This window comes from Trichosurus vulpecula, chromosome 3 (genome assembly GCF_011100635.1).
Source record: "Trichosurus vulpecula isolate mTriVul1 chromosome 3, mTriVul1.pri, whole genome shotgun sequence".
In the NCBI taxonomy this organism is placed as follows: Eukaryota; Metazoa; Chordata; class Mammalia; order Diprotodontia; family Phalangeridae; genus Trichosurus; species Trichosurus vulpecula.
The window spans coordinates 122,123,170-122,141,132 of NC_050575.1; positions in this window are offsets into that span (position 1 = coordinate 122,123,170).

Below are 17,963 nucleotides of genomic sequence, written 5' to 3' on the forward strand. Positions count from 1 at the left end.
TTGTTCTCTTCCCAAAACAGTTTTTTTCTTTATTTTTTAATTAATTAATTAATTTTTAGTTTTCAACATTCAGTTCCATAAGATTTTGAGTTCTAAATTTTCTCCCCTTCCCTTCCCTCTCCACTCCAATGCATGAAGTCAGATATATGATACATACATACATACATACATACATACATATATACATATATACATTCACATTAAACATATTTATTTTCCCATTAGTCATGTTGTAAAGGAGAATTAGAACCAATGGGAGAAACCATGTGAAAGAAGAAACAAAAAAAGAGAGAGAGAACAAATAGTTTGCTTTGATCTGCATTCAGACTTCGTAGTTCTTTTTCTGGATGTGAATAGCATTTTCCATCATCAGTCTTTTGTATTTGTCTTAGATCCTTGTATTGCTGAGAAGAGCTAAGTCTATCAAAGCTAGTCATCACATGATATTGCTGTTACTGTGTACAATATTCTCCCAGTTCTGCTCACTTCACTTAGCATCAGTTCATGTAAGTTTTTCCAGGTTTTTCTGAAATGTTCCTGCACATCATTTCTTATGGAACAATAGTATTCCATTACATTCATATACCACAACTTGTTCAGCCATTAGTCAATTAATGGACTTCTCAATTTCCAGTTCTTGGCCATCACAAAAAGAATTGCTACATGTGGGTCCATGTACATGTGTACATGCAGGTCCTTTTTCCCATTTTTATGATGTCTTTGGGATACAGACCTAGAAGTAATATTGCTGTGTCAAAGGGTATCCAAAACATGCTTTTAATCTTCTCAATGCCGTGACTTTCATGGACAACTGTGGTGAAAATACCAGTTGTGTCCCTGTGGCCTTCAGTTTCCTCCTCCAAAATTTGTGACCTTCCACAATTTTCTCTAGGTTTCTTCTACTAGTACCATTTGTGCTCATCTTGGTTTTCACCTCGTTTATTAAGTATCTAGAGTTTCTCTGATACATATTGGATCCTTATGTAATTAGAGAATGTTAGAGTTGGCATATACTTTGAATATGTTCTAATATAGGGTAGAAAATGTATATTTTAAGAGATTATAGAACTTTAGAGTTGAAAATACCTTATAAAATAGACTGTTGAGGCTGGGCAGAACTTTAGAAAATAGACCCCATTAGAGCCTGGAAATTATGTTATAAATTGTAATAATCTAGTCTGACCCCTTTATAGATGAGAAAACTAAGTCAAGATAGCTTCCCTAAGGTATTTGTCCATCTGATTGTCATAGACTTATTTAAGGCTAGGTCCCAACGGAGGTCTGCTGGCAGTCACAGAACATAAACCTGTTGTCAGCTGTCTGGATGGTAGTTTCTTATTCATCTGTTGCCATTCATAGACAACAAACTTGGAGGAAAGCCTACTTTTCCTAAATCTTGACAGGTGACAACACCAGTTTACCCTCACTGGTTCAGCAAGTCAGTCTGACTTTGCAAGTTTTTTTTTTATTTTATTTTTGTGAATTCATCTAGGAGGTAAGGATGTTTTGAGAACAGCAAAATAGGCAAGGAGGGTGGCCAGACCCTGGGGACTTCTCTTGGCCTTCTTTATCTGATGACAGGCTTCTCTTGAGTTTGTGTGGTTAGTATGATTAAAGTAATAGGTTAGCCAGATCTCTGGCTTGACTCTGAAGAGCAGGCACAATGAGGAGTTGGGATGTATCAGACTAAAAGTTCAAGATCTATCTCTATTACTTTATGATTTTGTGCAATTCACTTCCCATGGAGGCAGTTAGGTGGATCAGGGGATAAAGCACTAGGCCTAGAGTCAGAAAGACCTGATTTAAAGTCCAACCTCAGACTCTTTCAATCTGTGTGACCTTGGACAAGTCACTTACCTTCTATCTGCAGCAGTTTCTTATCTGAAAAATTAGTATGATAATAGCAGATACTGAGGGTTCTTTTGAGAATCAAATTAAATATTTGTAAAGCACTTAGCATAATGCCTGGCAGATAGTAGGTGCTATAAAGTGCTGGTGGTGGTGGTAGTAGTAGTAATAGCAATAGCAGTAGTGACTGGGGCTTTGACACACATTTTGAACATGTGAGGAGTAGGGTGCTTCCTCCCCTCAGAAGTTGCCATATTTGCATCTCATGGTCCTCTAACAACTTGCATCATCATATGACACCAAAACCTCTAGGGTACCACCATCTAGCATCCCTTTCCTGAAATTCACCTTTCCAACCTCCCATCCCTCAGGGAGACAAAGCAAAGAATTTACTAGCATACAGGTCATCTCTTCTGGTGTTGATACATCCTTAGACAAACAGTTCTCTGTACCTAACTGCTTCCTTTCCTTTTCTCCCACCAATCAAGAGTTGTAGGAATTTTTTTTCACATGAAAAATTCTGTTCTTCAGTTTCTCCCAGACAAAATGAGAGAACTGAGTTAAATTATCAAAGACCCCTCTACTACTGACATTCCATCTTTTAATGTTTCTTCAACCTTAACACTCTATGATTCTCTACTGTGGGGAGCTGACACTATGTATAAGTCCATCAGCTTAAGCCAATGAATGACTGTCTAGAAAGAGAGATCTTGACTCATAAAATAAGTCTTGGACATTAAAAAACAAAACCAAATATAAACACTTTGTGAAAAGGTGTGGAAATTGTTACCACTTTTGGGGAGTTTGGAAATCTATGCAGTATTGGCATACTTGTCATGTTTATTTATACAACACCAGGTCCTGTTTACCCTCTGAAACCTACAGCATAAAAATTTTAGATAGAAAAGCAATGTGGTGCAGTGAGAAGAAAACTGGATTTATAAGCAGAAGATCTTAGTTCAAATCTTGAAATCTTGAGTCTTTCAGACATCACTTCTGTATGTCGCAGGCACAGTCTGTATGTACAGCAGGTACATTTCTGTATGTAGCAGGTACAGCATAAAAATTTTAGGAAGAAAAGCAATGTGGTGCAGTGAAAAGAATACTGGATTCATAATCAGAAGATCTAGTTCACATCTTGAAATCTTGAGTCTTCCAGACATCATTTCTGTGTATAACAGGTACAGTCTGACCCACTAACCAAGAGCCATGCAGGCTACATCTTCCCCCTCAGGGCTCTAGGGGTACCCTGAGAGGTCTGGAAGGTATATCTTTTCTAATGTCCCCACTTAAAGTTTCCACTGATGAACCCATTTCATTTAACCACTTAACACCAATTAGCTTTTATAAAGTGATATTTGCTTCAAAGGCATAGCAAGAACAAAATTACAAATATCCCCTTATAACACCTCAGGGGCACACTCCCTCTTGTCCCATTATGGTTTCTGATGAGAGTGGGCTCAAACTTGGCTCAGTTTCTATATAGCATTTGTCCTAGAATACATGGGGTGTTCAGAGAGGCCTAGCACCTCTGGTGTCAGGAGTAATCATCCACCTTTGGTGTCTACCTTTCACCTAACTCTCACCTGTGGCTCTAAGAAATTGTTGCATGGACAGCAGCCAAACCCCAGTAAAACTGTCTCAGCAGATAGGCAAAATCAAGTTAAGGGCAACTGATGGGCCTTAAACCCTTTGGTGAGTTAGTGGGATGTCTACTCCAAGAACATGAAGACTTCTCCAAGTACAATGGGTGGATGACAAAAATTTATTCCAACATTAATGAAGGCAGCTGGAGCAGGCACTGTGGAGCATTTAGAGCTTGGCCAGACATTGAAGATGCCAAGGCTATCCACTACATCCCAGGCCATCATCAGTCTTCCTCACTTTCATCTTGCCACTGGACTTCATTGACTCTGAAAGAAGGAGTGGGTCTCAACGAGTTTGGGTAATGTTGCCTCACTGAAATCCAATTCACTTGCAAATCAAGATATCACCTTCTGATGTCCTCTTCAACCTCTTCAAAAATGAAGGAGGAATATGACAACAGCATTTGTCCTACCAAGTTCATGTCCAGATGTAGCATGACCACCAGATGAGTCCTCATCTCAGCTATCACTGGATATATCCTGAAGGTTACTTCTAAAGATCACTCCTTCCTCCTCTTGACATTAATCTTGTTGGGTTGCTTTTCAGTCATGTCCAATTCTGTGTGACCCCATTTGGGGTTTCCTTGACAAGGATACTAGAGTGGTTTACCATTTCCTTTTCAAGCTCATTTTAGAGATGAGGAAACTGAAGCAAACAGGGTTAAGTGACTTATCCAGAGTCACACAGCTAGTAAGTTCTTGAGGACAGATTTGAACTCACAAAGATGAGTCTTCCTGACTCTAGGTCTGATGCTCCGCCCACTGAGCCACATAATTACCCTAAGATCTGCCATTAATCCTGATATGGTTGCAAAATACAGCATGGATGTCATCTCTGATCTTTTGAAACTCACAAGTTCAGAGCCTCCAAATTAATTTCCTTTACCTAGAATGCAAAAAAAAAATGATGAAGCAATAGGACCAAGGCCCATCTCATGAAGCGTTTTTTCTTACTGGATTCCATCAGCAAAAGAGTAAAAGTAAGATCAAGGAACCAAAACAGAATTTAGCTGAAAGGAGAATAAGTATAGCTCTGGTCACTGGTGCCCTTTTGAAGACACTCCAGTTCTAAGTAGGCCTCTCCTATGTGAAGAGACACCATTACAGGTTCTCTACACATGTGCTGGTCTCCATTGTACTTAAGTGATCATGAGTAATTCATTTTACCTCTCTAACCCTCAGTTTTCTTATCCTAAAAATGAGAGGATTTGAGCTAGATGATCTTTTAGGTCCCTTCCAACTCTAAATCATTCTTCTAGCATAACCTCTAGGCACACCCTTATCTACCACTTCTATTAGTCTGACATACACAAATTGATACAGCAAGGGCTGGTTCTCATTAACTGATAATTTAATAGCAAATAGTGGGCCATATAAATTCTCATTCAGCAGTTTCAAGAAGAACAAGGTTTAGTTCCTTCAAAGAATGCAAAGAATCCTATAGAGCAAAGAAAACTAAAGGGATGAGCTGACATACATCTTGAGGAAAGTTTCTTCCCCTGACAACGGGGTGTATTAGATTATTATGATTTCCTGGAGGTAAAGAAAATGGTGCCCTTAATAGGAAACTTCAGGAATATAGACTATTTCTTTCTAGGCCCAAGGACAGGAAAGGGGGAATTAAAGGGTGGGGAGAGGACAAAGGAACAGTAGAAATTTACATGTCAATTTTATATCTTAATATGCAGTGAATCCAAATGAGCAGGAATAGAAGAGTTTTGGGGACCAATATTAAAGATAGAAAAGACCTTTAAGCATCAGCACTTAAGGGGATCCTAAGGTAGCTAAACAGATCATCAGAGCTAGAATGGACCTATGAGACTGTAATCCAACATCCTCATTTTTCAAAGGAAGAAACTGGAGCCCAGAGAGGAGCAAAAGAGAAGTGCCTAAATTCATGTCATAGTCAATAAAACTTATCAAGCATCTACTATGTGTCAAAGTCTGTATTAATAATCACTGGGGACCCAAACATAAAAAGAAAGACAGTCTCTACCCTCAAGGAGCTGACAACCTAATGCGGGAGAGATAAGACATAAAAGGAAACTTAAAAGTGGTGGGGGGGGGGGAGATACAGAAGGAAGGAAAAGTACTTTGTATGGGACCTGATGGAATCTGGTTCAAGGAGTGCCAGATGGTAAAAAGTAAAGACATGACTGGCCTGGGAGCCCTCTTTAAATGGAGGTTGTAGGAAAAGCTCTTTGCTCCACCCACCAGTCTTCCAATCAGAGGAAGAAAATATGTGGTAGAATAAGAACTAGAACTGAAATATAATGAGTACAAGTTCAGTGTTTCCACTACACAAGAATTGGAGAATTTCAAAGTAGATTGGAACCAAAGAGATCATTCAATCCAAACCTGAGGAGGGGAAAAAACTCCCTACTACAAGACCCCTGACTAGTAGCTATTCAATCTTTGCTTGAAGTTCTTTGATAAAGGGGAACCTACTATTTCCTGAAGCATTACATTCTTTTCCCCTTATTTATCTTATTAATAGTTTTATAATTTAATGTTTTATTTCCTCCAATTATATGTAAAAACAATTTAATATTTTTTTCAAATTTTTTTTGAGTCCCAAATTCTCTCCCTCCCTCTTTTCCCTTCCTTCTCAGTGAAAAGGCAAACAATTTGATACAGGTTATACACATGCAGTCAGAGGTATTATATTCTACCCTGTGAAAGCTCTAATTGTAAAAAATAAAAATAACGTTCTTTTAAATAAAGCATAAGCACTCCTCTTTAAAACTTCCACCTACTGCTCCTATTGATGCCTTCTGTGGCCAAATAATTCTAACATCTCTTCCATATGATAGTCCTTTCAATGTTTGAAGACAATTTCATGTCCTCTTTTAATCTTCTTCAGACTATAAATCCCCAGTTATTTCAACTTACTTTCACTGAGGATAAATTCTAGGCCCTTCATCATTTTGGTTTCCTCCTTTGAATGTTCTTTAGTTAATTGAGGTCCTGTCTAAACTGTGCTTTAAATGAAAACAATTCTCTGCATATAGACCAGTCCCAAATTCATGTAACTGTGCTGTCATCTTGTCTACTTCTCTTCATATTTTCCACAAGAAGAGTTTGAGACATTTTGTTGAATGATTTGTTAAAGTCTATATAAATTATATCTAAAGTATTTCCCTGCTCTGCCATCTTGGTAGCCTTGTCACAAAAAGAAATAAAGTGATTGTGGCATGACAACTTCTTAATGAAGCCATGCTAGCTTTTTGTGATCACTGCTTCCCTTTTTTAGAAATTTACTAGCCACTTCTTTAACAATATGTTCTTGAACTTTGTGAGGAATTAAAATCAAGTCCACTAAGCTAGAATTTTCAGATTCTATTCTCCATCTTTTTTTAAATTGGACCATTTCTCTTTATGTAATTCTATGGCAGTTCTTTAGTTCACTATGATATCATTAATCAACAATTATTAAATGCCTAATATATGCCACGCATGGTGATCTTTCAAATATAATAGATGGTGGCTCAGAAAATATATCCAACAATTCTATCGGTACCCAATGATGTAAGTCATCTGTAAAAAAATGACTTGAATTCACCAAGGGCAACCGTGAGCTTTCTTTACCACCTTCTCATTTATATTGGGCTCCATCGCGCTATTAGCTAGTTTTATTCTGTCCTTTCATTCTAAAAGGAATTCTTTTTGGCAGGGATAATAAAATTCAACTTAAGAATTGAGTTCTGCCTCCTTTATGTTGCCTGTTATCATTGTCTCATCCATCCTGAGAATCTTCATCTTTCACCTAATATTGATTTAAAGAAAAAAACTTTTAGTTGCCCTTAGCTTTTTTCACGAGGCTCAGCTCATTGCTCACTCACAATTTGACTCTCTTGATTTCTTCTCTTCTTCACCAGCTATCTTGCCCCTCTGGAGATACTGCCACCCTAACTAGTGACTGCCAAACCATGCTTCATTTGACCCACAACTCAGATCTCATGAGTGCTTCTTCTCCTCCCCCTTAATAACTGCCTTGTGCCCTGGAGAGAATTGCACCTTCAAGCCCCAGTCACCTGCTTCCCTCCTTCCAGATCCCCTTTATGTATTTGCTTTCTCTTATTGGGACTCAAGCTCATTGATGGTATGGACCATTTTGCTTTCTCGTATTTGTGTAATAAAAATAATAATGCCTAGCATCTATAGAACTGTTACATTTGCAAAATATATTAATTATGTTATTTTATTTGATCCTCACAACAGCTCTGGTAGGTAGGTGCTATTACTATTTCCATTTAACAAATGAGGAAATTGAGGTAAATGGGTTCAGTGAGTTGCTCAGAGTCGAACAGCTAATAAGTGTCCGGGGCAGGCTTTGAACTCAAGTCTTCTCGATTCCAAGGCCAGTAGTTGATTACTCTATCCACTGCAATGTTTAACACAGTGCCTGGCATATATTATGCACTCTATCTATCTATCTGTCTGTCTGTCTGTCTGTCTGTCTAAACTGAGCTGTAGCATTCCTAGCATTGTTTATATAATTATCCTCCATTTATCTATCCCCACATCCACCCCTTGATTTAGTTTTCTGTACATATTTTTAAAAATCTAAGTTAGTTGGTGAGTTCTGTTTGCCTCAATCTCTTTGGACAACTCAAATTTCTTCTCCTTATATGAATGATTCCCCTTTAAGACTTCATAATTTTGTTCTTGATTATTTCCCATTCAAGTTTTTTGGAATGTTGATTTGCCTTTTAATACTTCAATCCGTGGAAGCTGGCCTATATTTCCTCTGAACCCTTTGAAATGTATTCCCTCAAGCATTTAGGAGGTATTAGACTATGGCTATCTTTCTTCTCTTCTATCACAGCCATTCTTCTCTACCACGCTGGTTCATCCATTCTCTAACCCTGCTAGTGAACTGGTCTGTGCTGGTGTAGGAACACAGAGGATTAACAGCTAGGCCAAGATGCTGGACAAGTGCAGAGAACCAGGGATTTATAGAGGAAAAAAAAGATTCTCTTTGGGTCTCCCTTCTTCCCTGGTGGTCCCAAGCAAGTTTAATCTAGTCATCCCAACTTAGGGTTCCTCAGGCCCTTTTATCATGAATATACACTTGGTGTATTTGAAAAAGAATAGCCCTTGGCTTCCCTGCAGGAAAAGTGAACCTGAAGGAGTTTTCAATCCAGCTGAATATCAGTTGGCAGGGACTTCATTTATGGAATAAGCAAGTGGCCTCCCGCTCCACCTGCATTCTGCCCAATGAATATATAATGAGGCCGTGGAACGTTGATCCATCATTTCCCAGGCAAACACTGAGCCTATTTAGGATGAGATCAGACTGAGCTTCTGCCGGCAGGGGTTTGCATTAGCGAATCATTCTGCAGCATGAAAGGATGGCACAGAGACAATCACTCAGAGCTTAGTTAAAACACCCAAGGAGAAGTCAGAGGTAGGGGTGAGAGAGGGGCCAAATGGGGTGGGGGTGGGGGAAGCAGGATCAAGGCTGGACTCAGGAACAGTTAGACAGACAGCTTTCTCTGCTGCTGATGTTGGAGGTGACCAGGGCCAGCTCTTCCTCCTCCCAGTCTAAGTGAAGAGATGGGAGCAGAAGGGAAGAGATGAAAGAGGAATTAAAGGAAGAAACACCCTCAACTTTCACTGCATGGATGTGCATTATATATATGTAAGTGAATTCCAAGAAGAGGAAGAGAAAGCATTTGGGATACAAAGACAGGGGAGGGAATAAGAAAGGGGAACAGGGTTGGGGAATAGCCTGAAAGATGATCAAAAACCCTTTCAAGTAAAGATTAAACTCCACAGATCTCAGGAGGCCTATTTAATATAAAACTCTCCCCCCAGGCACAAGGGCCCTGACTAGGATACTGTTCATCACAAGAACCATTGAATATAAACTATTCACTCTATGTACAGCTGTGGAGGGTGAGAAGTAAGAATTGAGAGAACTGGGCAGATGGTTGAAAGGGGAGAAGAAGCTTATTTATCGCGCATGGGTTTATTGACACCTTTGCTTGAGGGAACCCAGACTCCCGGAGATATTCAAAAGCCATTACAAGCAACAGATACTGTCTCAGAGAAAGACCTAGAAATGGGAGGTAGGGATACTAGAATCCCTAGATGGGTCATCAAACCAAGAATATTTGAGCCCCATGTCTAATCATCATGAGGTGAATTTGAAGTCTCAGAGGGAGAAAGTGACTCTCCATAACCATACATGTAGAAAGTCTATCTGTTTGAGTTAATGCAGAGGAAGAACTGCTATTCTCATTTTATAGATATAGAAATTGAGGCTCAGATAAGCAGCACCCCATCTTAAAAACAGGAATTTATTACCTGCTTTGCACAGATATAGGGCTATGGAAAGCTATTTCCTCTCTGAGCCTCAGTTTCCCTCTTTGTAAAATGAGGACAATAACACTTGCACTGCCTTCCTGACAGGACTATTGTGAGGAAAGTGCTCTGTAAAACATTCTATAATGATGAGTTTCTTTCGTCCTTTCTTCCTTTCTTTCATCATTTCCTTCCTTCTTTCTCTTTCTTTCTTTCTTTCTTTCTCTTCCTTCCTTCCTCCCTCCCTTCCTCCCTTCCTTTCTTTCTTCCTTCCTTCCTTCTTTCCTTTGTTCCTTTCTTTCTCTCTTTTTCTGGCCAACAAAAAAACAAGGCAGCAGCTCAGCTGTCTAGACAGCTGTGAAATTGCCCACAGAGCCAACTATTCCTAATTAGGAATCCCGCTGGGCACCCCAGGCTCAGGCCTCTAACCTTCTGGAGAAGCCCTGTGGTCCTTAATGGCTACTAGAAGCGGAGGTTTTTTCTGCTTCCCTAACTTCCCAAAAGCCTAGTCTCTGGGCCATTTAACCTTGCAGAAGGTTTGGTTCTAAGCTGGCTCATTCAAGATGAGGGAGCATAATCCTTCTACCACGCTTTCTCCAAGGCCTACACAGAGCATCCTGGGGAAGGTCCCAGGGAGTTAAGTGAAGGGGTTGGGTAGCCATCTATGACAAGGACCACTTACTGACTTCAAACCGATTTGTTAACTCCTTGTCAGTCATCCTACTGGAAGGGATGGTAACAAGGAGATATGGGTTTTTTACTACCTACCTCAAATGAATACAGTCACCAACCTCAAAGTTATAGGTACTCCCTCCTTTCTGAGTCTTAGTTTGTTGCTTTGTAAAAATCGGTCTCAGAAGATTGTTTGGCCATCTTACTACTCAGAGTATCATCTCAGACCCCTTAAACTCCCACCTCTCCAAAGAAGTGAATGGAGGTATATTTCTCATTATCTCTTCCTTAGGGCAATATTTGTTCTTTGCAATTTTGCAACGTTAATTTTAATTGTTTTGTGGTTCTTTCCATTTCTGGTTGAATTGGATGACTCACCATCAAGTTGCCTTCCAACTCTAAAATTCTATGGACGTTTAAAATACTACATGCTTGAGCCTTTAACTATAGTCTGGTGTTATGCAAATCTGTATGGTGTGTGTTAGTCTTGCCTCGGATCTTTATGTATAGAAATCCTGTCTTCTGTGCTTCTTCATCTCCTGTGGTACAATAAAGATTCATATGTGTGTGTGTATCTATATACATATAGATACACACATTTATATCTATTTTATATATTATATATATATATATATTATATATAATGTGTATATATATGTATATGTGTGTGTCTTTAAGTTTGACAAATGCTTTCCTCTGAACACTGTTAGGAAAGTAGTATAAATAAAATCATTCACATTTTAAAAATAAACTCTATTGATTTCTTTCATTTTTATATTATCAAAATTTACCACAGTATTTCTTTCCATTCCTTTCCCAGAGAGGCACCCCATATAACAAATAATATTTTTAAAGACAAAAAGAAAGTGAAAATCAGTAAAACTGGTTAATATATGAAAAAAAATCTGAAAATATGCTCAATTTACCACATTTGTGGACCTCTCACCTCTGAAAAGAGGTAGGGGTAGGGTGTGTCTTTTCTTTTTTTATTAGTTAATTTATTTTAGTTTACAACAGTCACTTCCATAAGTTTTAAATTTTCTCCCCCTCCATCCATCCTCTTTCCCCAAGATGGCATGCAATCTGCTATGGGCTCTACACATACATTCCTATTAAACACATTTTCACACATTAGTCATGTTGCATAGAAGAATTATAATGAATGGGAGAAACCATGAGAAAGAAAACAAAACAAAATAAAATAGAAAAGAATCTGCTTCATTGTGCATTCTGGCTCCATAGTTCTTTCTCTGGATGTGGATGGCATGTCCATCATGAGTCCTTTGGAAAAGTTGTAAGTCCTTGCATTGCTGAGAAGGGCTAAGTCTATCAAAATCAGTCATCACACACTGTGGCTGTTGCTGTGTACATTGTTCTTCTGGATCTGCTCACTTCACTTAGCATCAGTTCATGTAAGTATTTTCAGGTTTTTCTGAAGTCTACCTAGTCATCATTTCTTATAGCATAATAGTATTTCATTACATTCATATACCACAACTTGTTCAGCCATTCCCCAACTGATGGGCATCCCTTCACTTTCCAGTTCTTGGCCACCACAAAAAAGAGATACTATAAATATTTTTGTACATGTGGGTCCTTTTCCCATTTTTGTGATTTCCTTGGGATACGGCTCTAGGAGTGGTATTGCTGGGTCAAAGGGTATGCACATTTTTATAGCCCTTTGGACATAATTACAAATTGCTCTCCAGAATGGTTGGATCAGCTCACAGCTCCACCAACAATGAATTAGTTTTCCAACTTTCCCACATCTTCTCCAACATTTATCATTTTCCTGTTTTGTCATGTTAGCCAATCTGATAGGCATGATGTGGTACCTCAGAGTTGTTTTGATTTGTATCTCTCTAATCAGTAGGGATTTAGATAATTTTTTCATATGACTATAGATAGCTTTAATTTCTTCTTCTGAAAACTGCATGTTCATATCCTTTGACCATTTATCATTTGAGGAATGACTTGTATTCTTATAAATTTGACTCAGTTCTCTATATATTTTAGAAATGAGGCCTTTATCAGAGGCACTGGTTGTAAAAGTTCTTTCCCGGTTTTCTGTTTCCCTCATAATCTTGGTTGCATGTGCTTGGTTTGTGCAAAAACTTTTCAATTTAATGTAATCAAAATTATTTTGCATTTCATAATGTTCTCTATCTCTTGTTTGGTCATAAATTTCTCCTTTCTCCATAAATCTGACAGATAAATGATTCTTTGCAACCTTAATTTATTTATGGTATCAGGCTGTATGTCTAAATCCTGTACCCATTTGGATTTTATTTTGGAATAAGGTGTCAGACGTTGGCCTGTGCCCAGTTTCTGCCATACTATTTTCCAGTTTTCTAAGCAGTTTTTGTCAAATAGTGAATCCTTATCCCAGAAGTTGGGGTCTTTGCGTTTATCAAACAGTAGATTGCTATGATCATTGACTACTGTGTCTTATGTGCGTAACCTATTCCACTGATCTACCCCTCTATTTCTTAGCCAGTACAAAGTAGCTTTGATGATTGCTGCTATATAATACAATTTAAGGTCTGGTATGGTTAGGCCACCTTCCCTAGCATTTCTTTTCATTAATTCTCTTGATATTTTGGACCTTTTGTTCTTCCAGAGGAATTTTGTTATTATTTTTTCTAGCTCCATAAAATAATTTTTGGATACTTTGATTGGGATGGCACTAAGTTAGTAAATGAATTTAGGTAAAATTGTCATTTTTATTATATTATCTCAGCCTACAAGCATGCTGGAGAGCAATTTGGAACTATGCACAAAAGGCTATAAAAATGTGCATTCCATTTGACCCAGCAATACCACTTCTAGGGCTGTATCCCAAAGAAATCATGTAAATGTGAAAAGGACCCACACGTACAAAAATATTTACAGCAACTCTCTTTGTGGTGGCCAAGAACTGGAAATTGAAGGGATGCCAATCAATTGGGGAATGGCTGAACAAGTTGTAGTACATGAATGTAATGAAATATTATTTTGCTCTAACAAATGATGAATAGGGAGACTTCAGAAAAACCTGGAAAGAATTATATGAACTGATGTTGAGTGAAGTGAGCAGAACCAGGAGAATACTGTACACAGCAAAAGCCACAGTGTGTGAGGACTGATTTTGATAGACTTAGCCCTTCTCAGCAATGCAAGGATCTAAAACTTTTCCAAAGGACTCATGATGAAAAATGCCACCCACATCCAGAAGAAGAACTTGTAGAACAAAGCAGACTATTTTCTTTTTTGCTTTGTTTTGTTTTTCTTTTTCGTGGTTACATACACACACATATGTACATATATATATACATATATGTACATATATGTATATATATATGTTATTCTTCTATGCAACGTGACTAATGTGAAAATGTGTTTAATAGGAATGTATGTGTAGAGCCTATAGCAGATCGCATGTCATCTTGGGAAGGAGGGTGGAGGGAGAAGGAGAAAATTTAAAACTTATTAAAGTGAATGTTCAAAACTAAAAATAAATAAATTAATAAAAATTATTAGTTCTGCCTACCCATGAGCAACTGATGTTTTTTCTAAGTATTTGGATCCTACTTTATTTGTGTGAAAAGTGTTTTGTAATTGCACTCATGTAGTTCCTGCATTGGTTTTGGCAGGTAGACTCCTAAATATTTTATAATGTGTACGGTAACTTTAAATAGAATTTATCTTTTCACCTCTTGCTTTGTTAGTAATATATAGAAATACAGATAATTTATGTGGGTTTATTTTATATACTTCAACTTTGCTAAAGATGTTTATTATTTCAAGTAGTTTTTTACTTGGTTCTCTAGGATTCTCTAAGTATATATCATCTGCAGAGTGATAACTTAGTTTCTTCTTTGCCTATTCTAATTCCTTCAATTTATTTTTCTTCTCTTATTGCTAAAGCTAACATTTCTAGTACCATATTGAATAACAGTGTTGATATGGATATTCTTGTTTCACTCCCTGTCTCATTGGAAATGCATCTACCTTATCTCCATTATATAAATTGCTTGCTGATGGTTTTAGGTAGATATTACTTATTATTTTAAGGCATACTCCATTTACTCCTATGTTCTCAAGTGTTTTTAATAGGAATGGGTGTTGTATTTTGTCAAAAGCTTTTTCTGCATCTATTGAGATGATCATATGGTTTCTGTTAGTTTGTGGTTGATATGACCAATTATATTGATGGTTTTCATAATATTGAACCACCCCTGCATTTCTGGAAGAAATCCTGCCTGATCAAAGTGTATTGTCCTCATGATAAGTTGCTGTAATCTTTTTGCTAATAGTCTATTTAAAATTTTTGCATCTATATTCATTAGGGAAATTGTTCTATAATTTTCTTTCTCTGTTTTGGCTCTTACTGGTTTAGCTATCAGTGCCATATTTGTGTCATAAAAAGAGTTTGTTAGAACTCCTTCTTCGCCAATTTTCCCAAATCGTGTATATAGTATTGGAATTAATTGTTTTTTAAATGCTTGATAGAATTCACTTGTAAATCCATCTGGCCCTGGAGATTTTTTTCTAGAGAGTTCATTGATGGCTTATTCAAATTTGTTTTCTGAGATGGAGTTATTTGAGTATTTTACTTCCTTTTCTGTTAATCTGGGAAATTTATATTTTTGGAGATATTCATCCATTTCACCGAGATTGTCAAATTTTTGGGCATACAATTGGGCAAAATAATTCCTAAATATTGCTTTAATTTCTTCTTCATTTGAGGTGAATTCACCCTTTTCATTTCTGATACTGGTAATTTGGTTTTCTTCTTTATTTTTTTAAATCAAATTAACCAAAGGTTTAACTATGTTGTTTTTTCATTAAACTATATAGTTAATTTAAATTTTATTAATCTCTACTTTGGTTTACAATATTTCTAATTTGGTATTTAATTGGGGATTTTCAATTTGTTCTTTTTCTAGGTTTTTCAGTTGCATGCCCAATTCATTGATCTCCCCTTTCCTTATTTTATTCATGTAAGCATCCAGAGATATAAGACTTTCCCCAAGAACTGCTGCATCCCATAAATTTTGATATGTTGTTTCCTTATTATCATTCTCTTGAGTGAAGTTATTGTTTCTGTGATTTGTTGTCTGAGCCACTCCTTCTTTAGGATAAGATTAGTTTCCAATTAATTCTTTTTTTTAATTTAAATTTATTTATTTAATATATTTAGTTTTCAGCATTGATTTTCACAAGAGTTTGAATTACAAATATTCTCCCCATTTCTACCCTCTCCCCCACTCCAAGATGGCATATATTCTGGTTGCCCTGTTCCCCAGTCAGCCCTCATCTCTATTACCCCACTCCCCTCCCATCCCCTTTTCCCTTCTTTTCCTGTAGGGCTAGATAAATTTCTATGCCCCATTGCCTGTGTATCTTATTTTCTACTTGCATGCAAATTTTTTTTTTTGTTTTTGAACATCTGTTTTTAAAACTTTGAGTTCCAAATTCTCTCCCCTCTTCCCTTCTCACCTACCCTCCCTAAGAAGTCAAGCAATTCAACATAGGCCACATGTGTATCATTATGTATAACCCTTCCACAATACTCATGTTGTGAAAGACTAACTATGTTTTGCTCCTTCCCAACCCATCCCGCTTTATTGAATTTTCTCCCTTGACCTTGTCCCCTTTCCAAAGTGTTTGTTTTTGATTACCTCCACCCCCATCTGCCCTCCCCTCCATCATCCCCCCCTTTTTTTAATCTTCCTCCCTCTTCTTTCCTGTGGGGTAAGATACCAAATTGGGTATGTATGGTATTGCCTCCTCAGGCCAAATCTGATGAGAGCAAGATTCACTCATTCCCCCCTCACCTGCCCTCTCCCCTCCTCCCATAGAACTGCTTCCTCTTGCCACCTTTATGCGAGATAATCCACCCCATTCTATCTCTCCCTATCTCCCTCTCTCCGTATGTTCCTCTCTCATCCCTTAATTTGATTTCATTTCTTTTAGATATCTTCCTTTCATCTTCAACTCACCCTGTGTCTACTCTCTCTTATATATATATATATATATGTATATATATGTATATATATATATACATACACACATAGATATATACATACATACACATTCACTTATATATATACATAAACATATATATATATATATATATATATATATATATATATATATGCATATTCCCTTCAGCTACCCTAATACTGAAGTCTCATGAATCATACATGTCATCTTTCCATGTAGGAAGGTAAACAAAACAGTTTAACTTTAGTAAGTCCCTTGCAATTTCTGTTTCTTGATTACCTTTTCATGCTTCTCTTGATTCTCATGTTTGAAAGTCAAATTTTCTATTCAGTTCTGATCTTTTCGCTGAGAAAGCTTGAAAGTCCTCTATTTTATTGAAAATCCATATTTTGCCTTGGAGCATGATACTCATTTTGCTGGGTAGGTGATTCTAGGTTTTAATCCTAGCTCCATTGACCTCCGGAATATCGTATTCAAAGCCCTTCGATCTCTTAATGTAGAAGCTGCCAGATCTTGGGTTATTCTGATTGGGTTTCCACAAATTCAAATTGTTTCTTTCTGGCTGCTTGCAGTATTTTCTCCTTGATCTGGGAGCTCTGGAATTTGGCTACAATATTCCTAGGAGATTTCTTTTTGGGATCTATTTGAGGAGGCAATCGGTGGATTCTTTCAATTTCTATTTTGCCCTGTGGCTCTAGAATATCAGGGCAGGTCTCCTTGATAATTTCTTGAAAGATGATATCTAGGCTCTTTTTTTGATCATGGCTTTCAGGTAGTCCAATAATTTTTAAATTATCTCTCCTGGATCTATTTTCCAGGTCAGTGGTTTTTCCAATGAGATATTTCACATTGTCTTCCATTTTTTCATTCCTTTGGTTCTACTTTATAATATCTTGATTTCTCATAAAGTCACTAGCTTCCACTTGCTCCAGTTTAATTTTTAAGGTAGTACTTTCTTCAGTGGTCTTTTGGACCTCCTTTTCCATTTGGCTAATTCTGCCTTTCAAGGCATTCTTCTCCTCATTGGCTTTTTGGAGCTCTTTTGCCATTTGAGTTAGTCTATTTTTTAAGGTGTTGTTTTCTTCAGTGTATTTTTCAGTATTTTTTTGGGTCTCCTTTAGCAAGTCATTGACTTGTTTTTCATGGTTTTCTCACATCCTTCTCATTTCTCTTCCCAATTTTTCCTCTACTTCTCTAACTTGCTTTTCCAAATCCTTTTTGAGCTCTTCCATGGCCTGGGACCAGTTCATGTTTTTCTTGGAGGTTTCTGTTGTAGGCTCTTTGACTTTGTTAACTTCTTCTGTCTGTATGTTTTGGTCTTCTTTGTCACCAAAGAAAGAATCCAAAGTCTGAGACTGAATCTGGGTGCATTTTCGCTGCCTGGCCATATTCCCAACCAACTAACTTGACCCTTGAGTTTTTCAGTGGGGTATGACTGCTTGTAGACTAAAGAGTTCTATGTTCCACATTTGGGGGGGAGGTGCCAGCTCTGTCACACCA